This window comes from Myotis davidii, unplaced genomic scaffold (assembly GCF_000327345.1).
Source record: "Myotis davidii unplaced genomic scaffold, ASM32734v1 scaffold125, whole genome shotgun sequence".
NCBI classification, from domain to species: Eukaryota; Metazoa; Chordata; class Mammalia; order Chiroptera; family Vespertilionidae; genus Myotis; species Myotis davidii.
In genome coordinates, this window is record NW_006299390.1 from 2727204 (window position 1) to 2744873 (window position 17670).

At 38.6% G+C, this 17670-nt stretch overlaps 1 protein-coding gene across 4 annotated transcripts in view; it reads right to left on the reverse strand.

Annotated features, from left to right (window-relative positions):
- Nucleotides 1-17664, reverse strand: part of KMT2E (lysine (K)-specific methyltransferase 2E) — an 81871-nt gene extending 64207 nt beyond the window's left edge. For 3 of the 4 annotated variants that reach the window (XM_006774893.2, XM_006774894.2, XM_006774892.2), the window contains exon 1: nt 17454-17664. The gene's annotated coding sequence lies outside the window, so the exon portion shown is untranslated. Of the gene's footprint in view, nt 1-815; nt 994-17453 lie in introns of those variants that run through there. The other variant, XM_015571223.1, reaches the window with a different exon arrangement.
- Nucleotides 17665-17670: the final 6 nt, after the last annotated feature.

Sequence of the window (17670 nt, forward strand, 5' to 3'; positions counted from 1 at the left end):
ACAAAAGAAAATGACATATTCTTAAGCCTCACCCCAGAGATACTGATTTAGTAGGTCTGGGCTGTGACCCAGATGTCTTATCTCAAAAAAAGGGGGGGTGGGGTGGGAGAGGACATTCACTCCAGAGCTCTATTCTAGAACAATTACTTAAACATTAAACAAAATATACTTCAAAACTCACTAGTTTCCAAACTTTGACCTCTTCAAAAAAGCACAGTAGCTCACAGTAATGACAGTCAAGTTCCTAATCTTGGGATTTACCAGCTTACCTTATTCCACACTAATATTCCAATATATAAATTATGCCAATCTCTTCCTATTGTTGCGTCATCCCCTTCAAATTTTATAAAGTTATTTTTCTTTATTTATATCCATCCCACCAAGTAAGTATCTCATTAAATCTTCAAGATCACTTAAATACCAGTGCTTCCTTGAAGCCTTCTCAACTTCCCAACTTTAAAGATCTCTATCACAAAACTAGCTTTTGAGGTCTCTAGTAGATTAACCTCCCGAGGACTATTTCCTCATCTGTAAACAAAAATCTGACCAGGTTAACTAAAAAAACTGTTCTAGCTGTAAAAATTATCCCCCTACTAATCTCTTCCCTTTGTAACCTCCAAAAAAATGTATATTTTTTTAACCACTGGTTTATATTTTTGACACATTATTTTGAATCAGCTGTTAGATACATAACTTTCACAATTAAATCATCTACTTCACCCTATAGCAAGCACCAAGATAGTTTACATATTAGCTCTCAAAGCCCATAGTGGCTAAGATACCACTTAAAAACAAAACAATACAAAACAAAATACCTGCCACTGAAGAATGTTAGTGATTGATTTCCTTCTGGAAACTTGTTTTTCTTATTGCTTCTCTTTCACTGATTATGCTAAAATGTGGTTGGCCCTCAAGGCACAATCCTCCCCAATATTACTCTCCATCCATCTTGTTTTTTTGTTGTTGTTTTTTTAAATCCTCATCCAAGGATATGTTTTTTATTAACTTGAGAGGAAGGGAGAGGGAGGGGGGAGAGAGGAGAGGAGGGGAAGGGACAGAAGGGCAGGGGAGGGGAGGAGGAAATATCGATGTGAGAAAGAAACATCACATTGGTTGCCTTCCTTACTCGTACCCCATCTCCCCCCAGACTAGAGATGGAACCTGTAACCTAGGTATGTGCCCTAAAATCAAACTTCAAACTGAATCTTTTCCACATAACTTCTTCCATTCCATTTATTTGGACCCATTAGTATCCCAGTTCTTTTTTTAATCCTACTTTTTATCTAGTCTCCTATTATATTTGGTTATCCAGTCTTCTGTGCCTTCCCAAGTGTTTCGGATTCATTCTTCCTCAGTTTCCATGGCCCCCACTATCATCTTTGTCATCTGAATAATTTCTAACAATCAATAACCCTTCCAGCTTATCACCATTAACCCCTTCCCCAATAATTTTTTTGTTAAAAACGTTTCTTTTTCAGACTAATTTTTTTATTTTGGTTCTATATAGTATTTTTGATGCTGGTTATGAAAACAGTTTGCAATTATTTTTTCTTCCCATTTTTGTGGTTAAGAATAGTATTTCCTCAGAAAGTTTCTAGATGAAATTATTTAGAATGGTACGTATGTAGCTGGTTTTTGAAGGTAAAGTTTTTAGACGAGTATACTCATCGACGACTGAAAAAAGAACATTTTGTGAAAACGTGTATACACGTTTCTGCCGGGGAAGGGGTTAAGTTCTGAGTACCTTGTCTCCAAATATTTTAAGAAATCTTGAGTGTTATTTAAGCACCACCACCACCACCCAATTATGGCAACTATTCTATTACTTCATATTTACTGAGCATATACTATGTTCTGGATACTGTTCTAGGTGCTAGGGAATGAGCTAATGAAATTAAGTTGCTTGTAAAGCATTTAAATGAGGTAGGCCAGGGCAATCTAATTAATCAAGGGTGGAGTAGTCTTTTAAGTAACTGCCTTTGATTAATGAGTTCTGTATTGTTATTACCTTGCCTAGAATTAGTCTTTTTTTTTTTTTTTAATAAGGATGTTTATTAAGGACATTTCTAGCCAACAGCTAGGGCTCATACTCTGTTCTACAAGCCATTGTCAGACCTCATACCCATTCAATGTAAATGACATTAGGGAGGCCGGGCCACATGTGGATTCCATTAATCCCACAGTAAGGGGTCCCTCCCATAGCCAGGTATAGTTATACTTGGGGGATAAAGAGGGTAATCCTTTGATTAAAACATTCCTCTATACCAGTGGTTCTCAACCTTGGCTGCACATTAGAATCACCTGGGAATCTTTTCAAAATACTGATTTCTGGGCCTCATCCTCCAGAAATTCTGTTTCTTTCTCATGGGGTGGGGCCACAACCTTAGTAACAAAGAAACAGAATTTCCAGAGGACGAGGCCCAGAAATCAGGATTTTAAAAAGATTCCCAGGTGATTCTAATGTGCAGCCAAGGTTGAGCACCGCTGTCCTAGGAGGTCACAGGCCACTCCATCGTCCCCATGAGGTGCCTCTCCCAGAGCCAGTTGAGTGTGGGCTGCTTGCCTGTTCCCCTTCCTTCAGACTTAGATGCCAAATAAAAATGCAAAATTCACCAGCCTGGTCAAACAGAGCCCTTTCTTCCCTCCCTATATATATGTCCCCTGGACTGCTCCCATAAAAAGCAATTAGCTCCACGAAGTCACCCTAACAGGAACAAACTGCAGGCTAAGCAGGAGAAGTCTGGTACCAATGGCTGTTAAACTGCTTTAACATGAGGAACTATTAAAGCAGCGGTTCTCAACCTGTGGGTCGCGACCTCTTTGGGGGTCGAACGACCCTTTCAGAGGGGTCGCCTAAGACCATCGGAAAACACATATATAATTACATATTGTTTTTGTGATTAGTCACTATGCTTTAGTTATGTTCAATTTGTAAGAATGAAATTAGGGGTCACCACAACATGAGGAACTGTATTAAAGAGTCGCGGCATTAGGAAGGTTGAGAACCACTGGTTTAAACCATTTACTTCTACAGCATTTTCCCCAATCCTTTAATTACAAGACTTATAGTATTCAAAGATCCACTTCTTCCTCTTTATATATTAATATAAATAAAAAAACAAAAACCTGGAAGTTCATTAACTCATTCTGCATCTTGCTGAAAACAGGCTTTTAAAGTAGCCTATCTTGCACAAGGCATATAATCACTGAGAAAGTTTACAATAAAAGGAAAAATATCAAGAATGAAGTTAGTAATTACAATGAGTGCTATAAATGACCGGTATATCTGTTATGAGAGAAGCTTACACCCTCTTTCACTTTCAAACTTCATTTAAAGAACTTTCTATGAAGAGGTTACATGTTAATAAAAAAAATAATCAACATGTATTGAGCTAACTAGCCACTCATTAAATACTTCCCCCCAAATTCTTAATGAACCATTTACTTTAGGAGGTAAGAGGTATAAACTTTTAACTCCCTGTAAGTGATAGTTTAGGCTGTATCAGAAGAAATTTCTTTTTAAATATCAACCATCACTCTAGATTAAACTTAAAGAATAAATATCACAGTATCTCAGATTTGTATTCTGAAAGTAATTACACAAAGAACTTTTGTCTTTTGGCACAATCATGCCATTTCCATAATACTTTGGAATTCCAAGTTAAAATTACCAGTATTAACTTGGAATTCAAAATTAAGCAATTACTGCATCACTGTATAATAGTTACTACTAACATATAGCAACTAGGTTATAATACACCAAACAATTATAGGCTAAAATTTAAAAACTCTACAAACTGATCCGATATAATAAAAGCCTAATATGCTAAATGACCAGTCGTCCAGTTGGCCATTCAATCAATCAAAGCGTTAATATGCTAATAATATGCTAAGGCCGCTCAACTGCTTGCTATGACAAACACCAGGGGGCAGATAGTTGACCGGTAGGTTAGCTTGCTTCTAGGGTCCAACAGATCAGGACTGAGTGAGATGGGCTGGACATGCCCTGGAACCCTCCCGCCGTCCCTCCCCAGCTGGCCAACCTCCCGCGTCACACCTAGCCCTGATCATACACCAGTGGGGTCCCTCGGCCTGGCCTACATCCTCTTGCAATCCAGGACTCCTGGGGGATGTCAGAAAGCCGGTTTCTGCCCAACGGCAAAACAACCAGTCACTATGATGTGCACTGACCTCCCAGGGGGCAGATGCTCAACGCAGGAGCTGGTGGTCAGTGTGCTCCCACAGCGGGAGCACCACTCACCCAGAAGCCGGGCTCATGGCTGGCAAGCACAGCAGCGGTGGTAGGAGCCTCTCCCTCCTCCGCAACAGCACTAAGGATGTCCTAAGCCGTCAGTCAGCTATCTCCCAAGGGATCCCAGATTGCGAGAGGGCGCAGGCCTAACTGAGGGACCCTCCCCCACCCCTAAGTGCACAGAATTTCGTGCACTGGGTCTCTAGTCTCTCTCTCTATATATATGCCCAGCAACCTGAACAGCGGAATGACCAGAATGACCGGTGGCTATGATGTGCACTGCAGGAGCCAACTGGCCTGATCCGGGCCCTGATCGGCACCCCCACTCTGGCTGGCCGGGTCCCTGATCAGCCCCCAACACCCCAATCAGGGGCGGGACCAACCTGCCAGCCTCCCACATCCCCTCCCCCCGGCCAGCCCAGCCCGATCAACCCCAAACAGGGCGGGCCAACCAGACCACACCAGTGCACGAATTTGTGCACTGGGCCTCTAGTTTAGAGATATTAGCCAACACAGTCATCAGTTACTTCACTTAGGAAGTATGTGCAAAATCAGCAAGCCAAAATTAGTAGCTACCATGATACTTTCACATAGAGGGCATTTAACTATTTGTCAGTAAATGAATCTAGTTTATATTATTAGAGTTAGAATGGTCCAAAAGAAGAGAACAATTTAAATCTCACAAGATAGCAAAAGTTATTGAACCTTGACACTTGGATGTAGCTATTAGATTCCAGATAAAACCTGTCATTTCATCTAGACATGGTCCCTACTAGACAAACCACAGTCAGATTCTACAAAAGAATTTTCAGATTCCCAAAATACTAAATGAAAAAGATAGTTACAGAATATCAAAAGATCCATCCCCTTTTAGTTTAAAAAAAATAGAAATTTACATATTAAAAATAGGAGCTAGGAATATGTGAGTTGATTAAACAGTTAACAAAGAATCATAAAAAATTATGATTTTTGGTTTTAGAGTATTTCAAGGCAGACAATCAATTAGACACCTGTGGAGTAATGTGAATGCAGACTTCCTTCCAGATTTTTATTATTTTCCCCCATAATCTTTTAGCTATCTTACACATACCTAACTTTAAAAAAAAAAGCCACCATTTATTAAGTGCCAGGGCTAAATATTTTACCTAATACCATGAATCACAATATCCCTACACTGCCATCTGACCAGAAGCTTACAGATACTTAACAACAACAATTTTCTTCAGTAATTAATTTAGTTTCCCAAAGCATTTAAATTCATTTTCATTTAAACAATTCTCTCTCTTCACACTCATATCATTGGTTTATGTAATATCTAATTAAATAATATAAACACAATATAAGTACAATAGGATAAGTCAATTTAGGAACAATCGTATGACTTTTTTTTAAAATATATTCCATTGATTTTCTACAGAGAGGAAGGGAGAGAGATAGAGAGTTAGAAACATCGATCAGCTGCCTCCTGGATGTGCCCGCAACCCAGGTACATGCCCTTGACCGGAATCGAACCCGGGACCCCTCAGTCCGCAGGCCGACGCTTTATCCACCGAGCCAAACCGGCTTCGGCCGTATGACTTTTATAAGCATTCTATTCAACAGTGGGAACAGCAAAGATTAGTTTGCATCATTCAACATGCAATGGGCATTTCTGGGTTGTTGTTTTTTTAAATCCTGGAGCCAGGCATCAAACCCAAAACCTAGGTATGTACCCTGACCAGGAATCAAACCCGCTCCAACCAACTGCGCCACACTAGCCAGGGCAGGCATTAGTATTTTTAAAAGAAGGAATATTGAGCCCCGCCAGCATGGCTCAGTGGTTGAGCGTCAACCTATGAAGCAGGAGATCATGGTTCAATTCCGTCAGGGCAGAAAGCCCAGGTTACAGGCTCGATCCCGTGTGGAGCGCTCTCATAGTTGATGCTTCTATCTCTCTCTCCCTTCCTCTCTGAAATCAATAACAAAAAAAATTTTTTAAAGGAATATTAGTTCTGTAGTTTGGTTAATTGAAGGGTAAGGAACTTCTACAGTATCTACATAAAGCACTATAGGAAAAATATATAAATACTATAAATAGAGATCACCTCAGTGCCAGGGTCACCGAAGGAGGTACGCATAAAGCCAAAAGTGGTAAGAATTTTATGTTTATTACATCATCTACAAAACTAGATGGGCTGAGCCCCAAAATGGCGCCAGCACACAGAGATAAGAAGGTTTTTGGGGAACTCTCTGGGCTGTCCAGATCCTGGGAAAGTCCAGAGGAAAAAGATAAGGGTCTTAGCAAGTGAAATGTGGTCTAAGCGAAAAGGAATGTTGTTGCAAAATGATCTAAAAGGTCAGTTTCTCAGGGGAGGGGGTATCGATTCAATTATTTGATCAGACCTAACACCCAGCATCTGAGAAACATTAGGGATGAGAATCAGAGACTCACTTTTTTCCAGAAACAACTACAGCTCTATAAATTTTACACAAATTAACTAGCTGAATTTTCAAAAAACTCTATAAGGAAGACTTTATTATTATCTCCATTTTGTAGATCAAAAAACTAAGGCACTTAAAGTTAAGTAACTTGCCCAAGGTCACACAGCAGTGCAACCTGGTTTGAGTGCAGTCAAACCAAAGCACTGTGGTCCTACAGTTTCTATTCTTAAGCTCTTTGCAATACTGCCTCTAAAGTACTGTTTTGAGTTATTTTAGTAAATACTTATAATTACTTTCATAATCTTAAGAAATGGATTATCATGTCACAGTATGTCACTTCCTGAAGCAGATTTTTCAGTAGTTTTCCCAGAGTCCATACTCTTATCCTAGCATTCAAGGCTCACCACAACTTGATCCAATTTGTATTGCTATAATTCCAATCCAAGACTTTAACCAAACAGCACATGGGTTGTGGAAACCAGTAGATCAGATTATCTTAAACTGGGATGTACACAAGCACTAAATATACATGGTCTATCACATGATATTGCACAAAGATCAGTGTTTCCTTATTCAGAAAATCCAAAAATAGTGTCTCAAGAGGAGAGTCAACATGGTTTCTTAGAAAAGTATAAAGTACCAACTATCAGTACCTAAATTTTAATCCTCAACCAATAACTTTCTAACTACACAACCTTGGGAAATTTATTTAACTTCCCTGGGGCTTAATCTACTTGTAGCATAAAAGGAAAGAGCTGGAACAGTATAAAAATCAGCTGAGACTACCAATTCAAGACCCCACTAGATGTGATTATGCAGGTGTGGAATGGGGGCCCAAGAATGTTCATTTTTAATAAGCACTCCATGTAAATAATACATGTCCCACAATGATAAGTATTGAACTAAAATATCTCAAAAGCCCTGGTTGATATGGCTCAGTTGGTTGAGCATTATCCCATGCACCAAAAGATTGCTGGTTCAATTCCCAGTCAGGCCACATACCCAGGTTGCAGTTTCGATCCCAGTCAGGGTGTATATGGGAGCAACTGGCTGATATTTCTCTATCACACTAACGGATCTCTCTTTCTCTCTCTCTAAAATCAATAAAAACATTTTTTTGGGGGGGGGAAATCTCATAAATCAATTCTGACTCTAGTTTTTTCATTTCACTTAGCAGGGTGGTACTTTCCATGTCCAAGACACAAGTTCTTGGCATAAAAAGAAAATTCTCTACTTCATCATGGGATTTGTTTTTGCACCTTTCACCCAATACTTTTAAAGAAAAAAAAAGAAAGAAACAATGGATGAGATTTGGCAGTCCTACAAACTGAACTTTCATTCTCTTAAGACAGATACAGTTGAATCAACTAAGTTTTATTTTTTAAATAACTTTTATTGATTTCAGAGAGGGAGGGAGGGATAGAAACATCAATGATGAGAGAATCGTTGATTGGTTGCCTCCTGAACACTTCACACTGGGGATGGAGCCCTCAGCCCCAGGAATGTGCCCTTGACTGGACTCGAACCCGGGACCCTTCAGCCTGCAGGCTAATACTCTATCCATTGAGACAAACCAGCTAGGGCGATTCAACTAGTTTTAAACCAATTTAAGCACCTACATAATGCTAAGAATGTGCTGTATCATCTCATAATACTCACTATTCTGAAATATGCTTATCTTAATTTTCTCACAAAAACATCTTTAAATCTGTTTTCCCCACTTCAGACAGGTAACAAGGTCATAACAAGGTTTAAGGGAGGCACATCTCACAGAAGAGCATAAATACCCAATCATCACATTTATGAACTGCAGAAGAATCCATTTTAAATTTGAGAGACTATAATCTCTACTCTACAAGTATTCACAATTCTCAAAATTTTCTTCTCCCAGTCTCTGAAAATTTCCAAAGAAATTAAATTAATAATTTTTATTCAATATGTTACCCAGGGCCTGAATTAGTATAAAATTTAAATTATCATCCAAACTAACTTTTAATACTTTGCTATTACTGAAAGAAATGTCCCAAATTGATGAAAGTATCATTATAACATAATTAAAATCTAAATAAGTGTTTTCCCTGTTTCTTGTCCCTTTCTTGTCCTTAACTTTTCTCCAATGGGTATGTATTTCTTTATATACAAATTTCAATAAACATACAATGCTTTATCCTAAGTAAGAGTAATAGATGTTTGATGCTCTGCTGTATTCAATGTACCACCTTAACAACCCCTTTTTAAAAAGTAATGTCTTGCATATATATTAAAAACAAACAAACAAAAACCACCTGTCTCGCCCTAGCCAGTTTGGTTCAGTGGATAGAGTTTCGGCCCTCAGACAGAAGCGTCCTGGGTTCGACTTCAGTCAAGGGCATGTACCACGGTTGCAGGCTTGATCCCTGGCCCTGGTCAAAGCGTGTGCAGGAGGCAACCAATTGTGTTTCTCTCACATCACTGTTTCTCCTCCTCCTTTCCACTCTCTCTTAAAAAAAAAAAAATTAATGGAAAATTATCCTCAGGTGAGGAGTAACAAAAACAAACAAAAAACACCTGTCTCAATCATTTCAGAAAAGTGTATTTTATTTCAAAAAAATTACCTTAAGATTTTAATGAAGGAAGGGGAATAGCACCAGAATTAAAATACTTATTTTCAGCTTTGTCTAAAAAGTCAAACTACTAGCATTAGTAGCAAATCATAAATCTAAACAAGTGTAACTCAGGGCTCATTTAGCAGCAATTCTGAAAACTAAATGAGGAATTAGAACTACATCATTAAAAAAATAATTTAACAGTCTAAATACTTAATTTCTGTGTTCTGGATTTCAAATAAGACCAGCATTCAAGAAACTATTCTAAATCCCATTTGTGTAGAAAGCTATGCAGAAATACTATTTGATACTATCTAAATTATCAATACTTCCCCGCCCTCAAATTTTCTTTTATTTGTTGTGATTACACAAGCAACCCATATGCATTACAGAAAAAACAGAAGAGAAAAGCAAGTAAAACTTCCACAGTTCCAATGACCTGGAAAGAAACCACTGCAAAAACCCCGTTCTATTCACAATCACCACAGCAAAAATTTATTCAGGAAAGAGTCATCAATAGATGCTAAGTCTCAGAGAGGACGGTCTGATGAGGAACAGAATATTTACACAATTTCAAAATATCTCTCCACAAGTTACTTAACCATGACAAAATGACAAACACTAACTATACAATGGAGAAACTACTTAACACCTTAACTAAGCAATCAAAATAAACTTCCTGGTTAAGGTGTAAAAAAAAAGGCATCAAGTGTCTCCAGAGGATACAAAAACACATATTACTTATCTAGTATTCCAGTCAAAAATGCTAAATCTGAATCTAATCATGAAGAAATCTTAAACAAACCCAAAATGAGGGGCACTTATAAATAACTAGTCTGCCAATGTTACAAAAGATAAAGACTGAGGAACTCTTCCAGATTAGAGACGAGAGAGACCTGCTAAATTTCCTGAATATAACCACTCTGGTTACCTAAAGAAAAGATATCTGTTCTTAGGAAATGGATACAGTACTTAAGTATTAAAGATTGTAAGAGGGCATGATATGTGCAATATACTCTCAAATGGCTCAGAAAAAATTTACATATACGTACATATATATACATACACATATACATATATGAGAGAGAGAATAATGAAGCAAATATGACAAAATGTTAAAAATCAGGAAATCTGTAAGGGTATAAAGAAGTTTTGGCCGAAACCGGTTTGGCTCAGTGGATAGAGCGTCAGCCTGCGGACTGAAAGGTCCCAGGTTCGATTCCGGTCAAGGGCATGTACCTGGGTTGCGGGCACATCCCCAATAGGAGATGTGCAGGAGGCAGCTGATCGATGTTTCTCTCTCATCGATGTTTCTAACTCTCTCTATCTCTCTCTCCCTCCCCAGCCCCGGCTTCATCAGGAAGGACCTCCGGAATGACGTCCGGTCGAATTAGCATATTACCCTTTTATTATTATTCATGTAACTTTGCTATTAAGTTTGAAATTATTTCAAAATGAAAAATTAAAACAAAAAAATGGGTTATTTTAAAATCATTCGTGTGTGTGTGTACTAGAGGCCCAGTGCATGAAAATTCGTCCAAGAGTAGGCCTCTGGCCTGGCCAGCAATCAAGGCCTATCAGGGCCAGCCGGGGGGAGGGGCTGAGGGAGGGTGGTCAGCTGGGCCCCCGTGCACAAAAATTTGTGCACTCAGGGTTGGGGGGGGCGGGGCGTCCCTCAGCCCAGTCTGTGCCCTCTACCAGTCTGGGACCCCTCAGGCTTAGGAACGATCCCCGGCAGCCCCGGCTTCATCAGGAAGGACCTCCGGAATGACGTCCGGTCGAATTAGCATATTACCCTTTTATTATTATAGAAGATTCATTCATTGGTTTGATTTCAATTACTTTTCGGAGGCCCTCTCAAATACATCTGTGAAAAAAGGCAATTGATTTCAGAGGAATTAGAAGTGTCCCTCTCTTGCCCTCCACCCTCCACACACACACACAACATACTCACCCTACCCGATCCAGTCACAGCTAATTAGAAGGATCAAGGTGGAGAATAGTGGCTCTCTGACCCCTTCTCAATTCCTGTGAGGCCCAATTGTACTTTCCTTAAATAAGTTCTGTGAGAATTCCCTATAGCTTTATAACAAATCTTTTATTTAAGCTAGTTGGGGCTGATTTCTTTTCCTTATAGCCAAACAAACCCTGAAACAACAGGCTTTTGAAAAGTAGAAATAAATGGTGCAAGACAAATAATTAAATTAATCTTTTGTCTGTGTGTCAAAAATATTATTTTTTTTGTATTGGGGATAAATGGTGATGGAAGGAGACTAGACTTTGGGTGATGAGCACACAATACAATATAAAAATGATGTGTTACAAAACTGTACACTTGAAGCCTATATAAATTTTATTAACCAGTCACTCCAATAAATTCAAAAATATTGTTTTAGTGGGGGCTTAATAGTAAGATGTAATAAGGCTGTGTCAATTTAACCAATTATACACCTTTAAAAGAGAAGGAGAAAAGCAAACATGGAACAATCTTATTTTCTGGAGAATAGTATGTAGCAGATTAAATCAGACCATCCCCCCAATTAATTTATGGCTGCTAAAGCACAGTCCCACCAGTCACATCAAGAATCTTCTATCTTTTGCCACACTATTGAAAAGGAAATGGGTTTTCAAATTCTGTACTGTCTTTCTTTAAACAACATATAAAGCAGCATAAAAGAAACTCAAGAGGTCTCTCTCAAAAATAGAAATTATTAAATTTCATTATTATTCTGAAGTAGGAAAAACAATATTAGAAGATTTTATCTTTCTCATATATAGTCTCCTGATATGTGAATTTCTGAAAAAACAAAACTGTTTTTTTTTTCTTGATAATTATCCTAAGTGATAATAGTTAATTCTTTTAACCAATCATTCCTCTTTTTTTTTTTTGCTAAAAACCATTATTGATACTAGGCTTTACCTTACCCTTGGACTAACAGTGAAAAAAATGGAAATCAAGGAAAATTCTGTTTGTCTTTAAATAAAAAAAATGTCTTAAATATCTTTTGAAAACAAGTCAACATAGATTAAAATTTTTATAAATTTTCTGGTCTCAGATAAAATGTTAGATAAGGTAATTATGTGAACTTACTTTAAAATTATCTTATAGATACCACAAACCAAAACTAACTCAATCCCACTAATATATTACTTTGCTTTCTGCCATTGGATCAGACCTTCAATGCTGCAGCCACATTGGCTATAACACAGGTGTGATTACTCAATATAATCTTTCTCAATAACAAACTTCAGGACCAAGAATGTTTATTACTTTGGATTAACTCTAAATTGAGCAATCATCTAATAGTTGCTACAAAATTATCTCTCTTCTTCAGTTTAGAATAAAGAAAGCTGCATAATCACTTTGTTTCTCATGTTGATCTGTATGTAGGCCCTTTCTCAAACCCAGATTTCACATTTGAGACAGTTTTAAAATGCAAAAATAAATATTTTAATTAAAAATAATCTGTGACCTGTTATATTCAAAATGACCAGCATCACAAACAGTTTAGGTAAATAACCAAATCAGATTTTCGATAAAGCTGTAAAATTCACATAAAATACAAAAATGGCTTTCCTAAACCGTCTAAAAATAAAATTTGATTTATGAGCTGTCCATGAGGAAAAAAACAACTGATTTCATATTAAGTGAAACATAGGACTACTGTTCTCTTGACTCTAAGTAAAAAGCATATGTTACCAATGATTAATAAAAACTTTTTATTCTTAAAGACACAAATAAATATAATTGCTAGCCTGAGTCAACAACATTTGATTTATAAATGTAGCACTTAGCAAAAAGGTTCACAATAACAAAAAAAAATTTCTTTTGGTTAAGTTCTACCTCTTTATAAAATACTCATTGTTTGATTGCAGTAGCAAAAATTTTAGTTAAATACTGTCTAGTTCAAATGTAATGCACTTAAAAACAATTTTCAACCACAAATATTACTCTTCCATACTAAATCAATATTTAGGTAATACATTATCTTTCACTAATAAAAAAAAACAAACAAACACAAGACTCCTCTCAACATGTGTACATTGGAAAAGAGACAGTAAAAAAAAAAAAAGACAGTGAGCCACTCCAATTTCAACCCAGGCTAAAAGCTAACTTTCATACAGTAACATCTCAAATAGTATCCTTTATATTTTGCCAGTAAACACACAAAAATAATTTTATCATAAAGTAAAAGTAATTCTATATTCAACATTAAAAAGTAAGTCTCTCTGGATACAAGTATTTAACACTTATTCTAATATATGACATGAAAAAGTCCCCTGATCACTGAATATTTGAGATGTAAATGTGTTCACTTAAACAAAAGCTTTAAATTCAACAAATAATTGGCACCTACCATCTGCTAAGAATAAATCCTTTGACGATAAAAGCTGTTATACACTATTAAATTTTTTAAATAAATGTAGCATCTTTTAAGAAAATTCCATTCTAATATTTCTTAAGAAGTTTTTAATAGCTCTTCAAAGTCCAATTGATTTTATACAACATTTTAAACACACAAGGGTAGTACACATTAAAGTCCCAGTAGTAACTTCCAGAGAAGCTGAGTTGTTAGGATTTATATAATTTTAAAAATAAAACCATAAGTTTAAAGGTCTGATGCATGAAAGTAGGTACTTAACTCTTAGAAATAAATACCAATTTAATAAGTTATCATTTTGCTAAGACCACTAAGGTATGGATTAAGGGAAATAATTTCTCTTAACTTATTAATTGGCTTTTTTCCTCACTTCCTCATTTTTAAATCCAAGAAGTCTTAAAATTTACTGTGATATATATGGTAAGCATTCTCTGGCTGGAAGCTGTGAAGAAGACAGGCAAGCCAAAATTGTAAGAGAGTTATCAGAGACCTAAAGAATTGAATGGAAATGAGGAAGCCCCTTAAAAGGTTCTAAACTTAAATTCAGATCAAAGGGATCCTATAACTCACACTGACGACAAACGGGAAGTATGATCAAAATGTAGTCTCTAAAAATAAAATTTGCTCTCCAATTCATTATGGTTTTCTATAAACCCAGTTAAACAGATAAACAACTAATCCCTCAAACTCAGCTATCCTAAGAACAAAGACCATTTGACTAGTTTTCCCCCAAGGGACCAAATGTTTCAAAACTCTGGAAACAAAAATTATGCCTAACCTTCTAAAAATCTGCCTCGACAATCCTAACTTAAAACTTAGTCAACTGGATGTACAGTAATAAAAAACAAACATTGATAACCATGTTATTTATAAAGGAACCACTTAAAATAAAGTGTAATATACAAAAAAAAAAAAAGCCAGTCTGGTTTTATAGGAACCACACATCAAAACAAAAAGAAGCAAACAAACAAAACCCAAAGCAATGAAGCAGGCCAGTATGAAGAAACCTATTCGAATGAAGGCAGCTTTTTTTTATACTAATTTCTAACTTGATACTGTTTGTTTGAAGCTAAATTAAGTCCACATGCTTTGTGTGTCTATAAACAAGGTCACTATCAAGAAAAACCTGGGTATAGACAATGTTTCCTCCTATGGCTACATAAACCAAATCTCCCTAAGAGTATACTGATTTCCTACATTAGATAGTAAGTTAAAAGTACCAACCTTCTTAACCACCGTTATTAATCACTTAGTCTTTCAAACAAATGCACAATCTTTACACAGGAGTTAAGGATCTGTACTTATATGATCACTCAGCATATTACAAACCCCTCCACAAACTCTTCCACTACCCATCAACAATTCACTTTATAATAAAGTATTTCAGAGATTCTAAGTAAGGTTGATTGCTCAGTCTTCCATGATGAAACTCCCTGTGTCAGTTATTTTTACAATTATTTTGTAGAATAGAAACATCAATCTAGTTCAAATATGAACTTTATGATTCTCTTATTCTGTTGTATAGACTTTAGAGCAGAATTTACAACAGAATAGGAGAATCATGAAAGCGAATATACTCTCCAACCTTTTTAAGTACTGCTGGATTAAAAGGCACTCATCTTTCAGTTGCTTCTCAAACAGAATGGTCATTAAATGCCATTAATTGCCCACTCATATCTCACTGCTTAATTCAGGCCAAAAAGATCAACCTCCCACTACAGAGATGAAATCATCATTCACACTTTAAAAAATACAGCTAAATTACACCACTTCATTTTCTGCATCCATCTATAAGATTCTGAAATTAGCACAAAGTGAATTCAAGACCCTATTATGGTGTGGCTTTCATTTAAAGTCTATTAGGAGTGACTAAATTTCACATCCTATAACAGATAAATGGGCACGTTGGGGGGAGGGGGATCATGAACTAAAACCATACTTTTTTACCTACGTAATTATGATAGTGTGCCATAAGACAATCTTAAAAGGCAGCAAAGCTAGGAGCTTCCCTTTATTAAATAAAATACACAATTAACTTAGAAAATTCTTAAGGAATTATTAAATACATGGGGGAAATGGATGCAAAATTTAATAGTGAGAAAAACAAGCATCTCCACACCCTGTGAAGTAACAGGTTTGGGCTTGTTTGTACAGCTCCCTAAAAATTAATCTGAGTGAGTACAAAAACCAAAATTCACAAAATTGGTCAAGACTTGGATGGGAAACATTTCACTCTAGATTAAAACACCTAGTCATACAAACCAGGTTGCACTTAGACACTCATTAATCATTTTAATTTACTTTAGCATACTGACTAAAAGATGTTTGGATTAAAGCGAACAAAGCTATTATTTGTCCCCAAAGAATTTTTTTTTTTAATGTTTAAAAGAGTACCTAGTTTCACCATTAAAATTTCTAAGGCTACTACCTGAATGTTATTTTTTTTCCAAAGTGGTGTCACTTTATTTGCCTCTCAGGAAAAACCAATAAAATCAATCAGCTAAAACACAGCATTGTCATTTGCAGTGAAGTCCACATATTCTTGTTAACAGTTTAAGGAAGAAAAAAGCCCAGTCTTTCCATGTAAACATAATAAGCCTGTAATATGCTGCAGACAAACGCACTGCATGGGGTGTGGAGGACCCGAGCTGATTAGATTACCACAACATCAGCCTGGGGCCGCCATTTTTAGAATCTGTAAAGGACAAAAGAGGGAAATTTCACTTTTTACTTCCCATCTCGGAAATTAAAGGGAAAAACGGGCTATTTTCCAGCTAGGCATTGATGTCTCCAGCCTAGAGCTGAATGCACCTCCCTTAGTTCTGCCCAGGGTTTCCAGAGCTCCAAATACCTGACAGAGAGTCACATCTCCAAAAAGGGGGCCAACGGGAAAAACGGGGTTCCCTCCAACGCTAACTCCAGCGCCTTCTCTCTGAAGGTGCACGGTACCGTTTTGAAGGCAGGGCAGCAGGAGCGGACCGCGGCGGAACGAAGGCCGGGGGAAGCGAGCACTCGGGGTTGTTGTTTCTCTCCCTCCTCCCCCGGGCAGCACAGTGAACCGTTTGTTTCTCCTCCGTGTCTGCTGCCAGTGTCTGTGCCAATCCCCGGGTCAAAATAAGCTTTTCTGAAATGTGCCATATTGTGGGTCCTAAGCCTCCGGCGCAGCAGAGGACAGCGATCCTGCCAGAGACGTGGGGGAGGAGACAGCAGGCTGGGGCCCCGGGTGACCACCCCAGGGGCGGGTTTCCCTGCCCCCGCGGAGGGTGAGAAGCTGTCTCCTTCCCCCACAAAGGGAGCTAGAGACCCAGGCCGCTCGCTCCTCAGCCCCTTCCCTGCGGACGATGGCATTATACCGGGGGCTGCCGGGGAAGAGATGGAAGCAAACGAGGCCTAGGAGTCTCAGCACCTGAGCAAGATGCAGGGGAGGGAGGCGAGGGAGGGCCGGCAGCTCCTGGGACCACTGGGACCAAACCCTTCCCTTCCATCAGCCGCAGGCCCCCCCCTCCCCGAGCAGCCCTAACCTGCCCAGGAGGAGGGCACCCCTCCCTCACTGCCGCTCGCAGGGGGGTTTAACTGCCAGTTTCCCCTTCCCCAGCCCTAAAACCCGCCATAATGCTCCCTTCCTAGGGCCAGGGAAGAGAAAGGATGAATTCTGTCCCCCAAAGCAGCGTCCGGCCCCAACCAAGGTACCAAGAGTCAGCGTCTCCTGCCCCCCACCGAAGGACTGAGAGGCGAGGACCCCCGGTCCCCCCCGAAACACGTCCCCCCACCCCGCAAGCCCCGTGAGCTCCCAGAGAGACGACAGGCACTGACCTGTGATGTTCACACACCAGACACCCGAGCCCCGTTATTTGTTCGACCCCCCAAGGAGTCTCTCCACACCGTCACGGTCAGACGACCCCCCGACAGCAGCCACTGCGGACACAGGACCCGGCTCCACACACCCCCTCCCCACACAGCAGCGCGCAGCCTCTTCGGCAACCGAGGACCAGGGGAGGGGGCACGCAGTCCGTCCACAGGAACGCGGAGG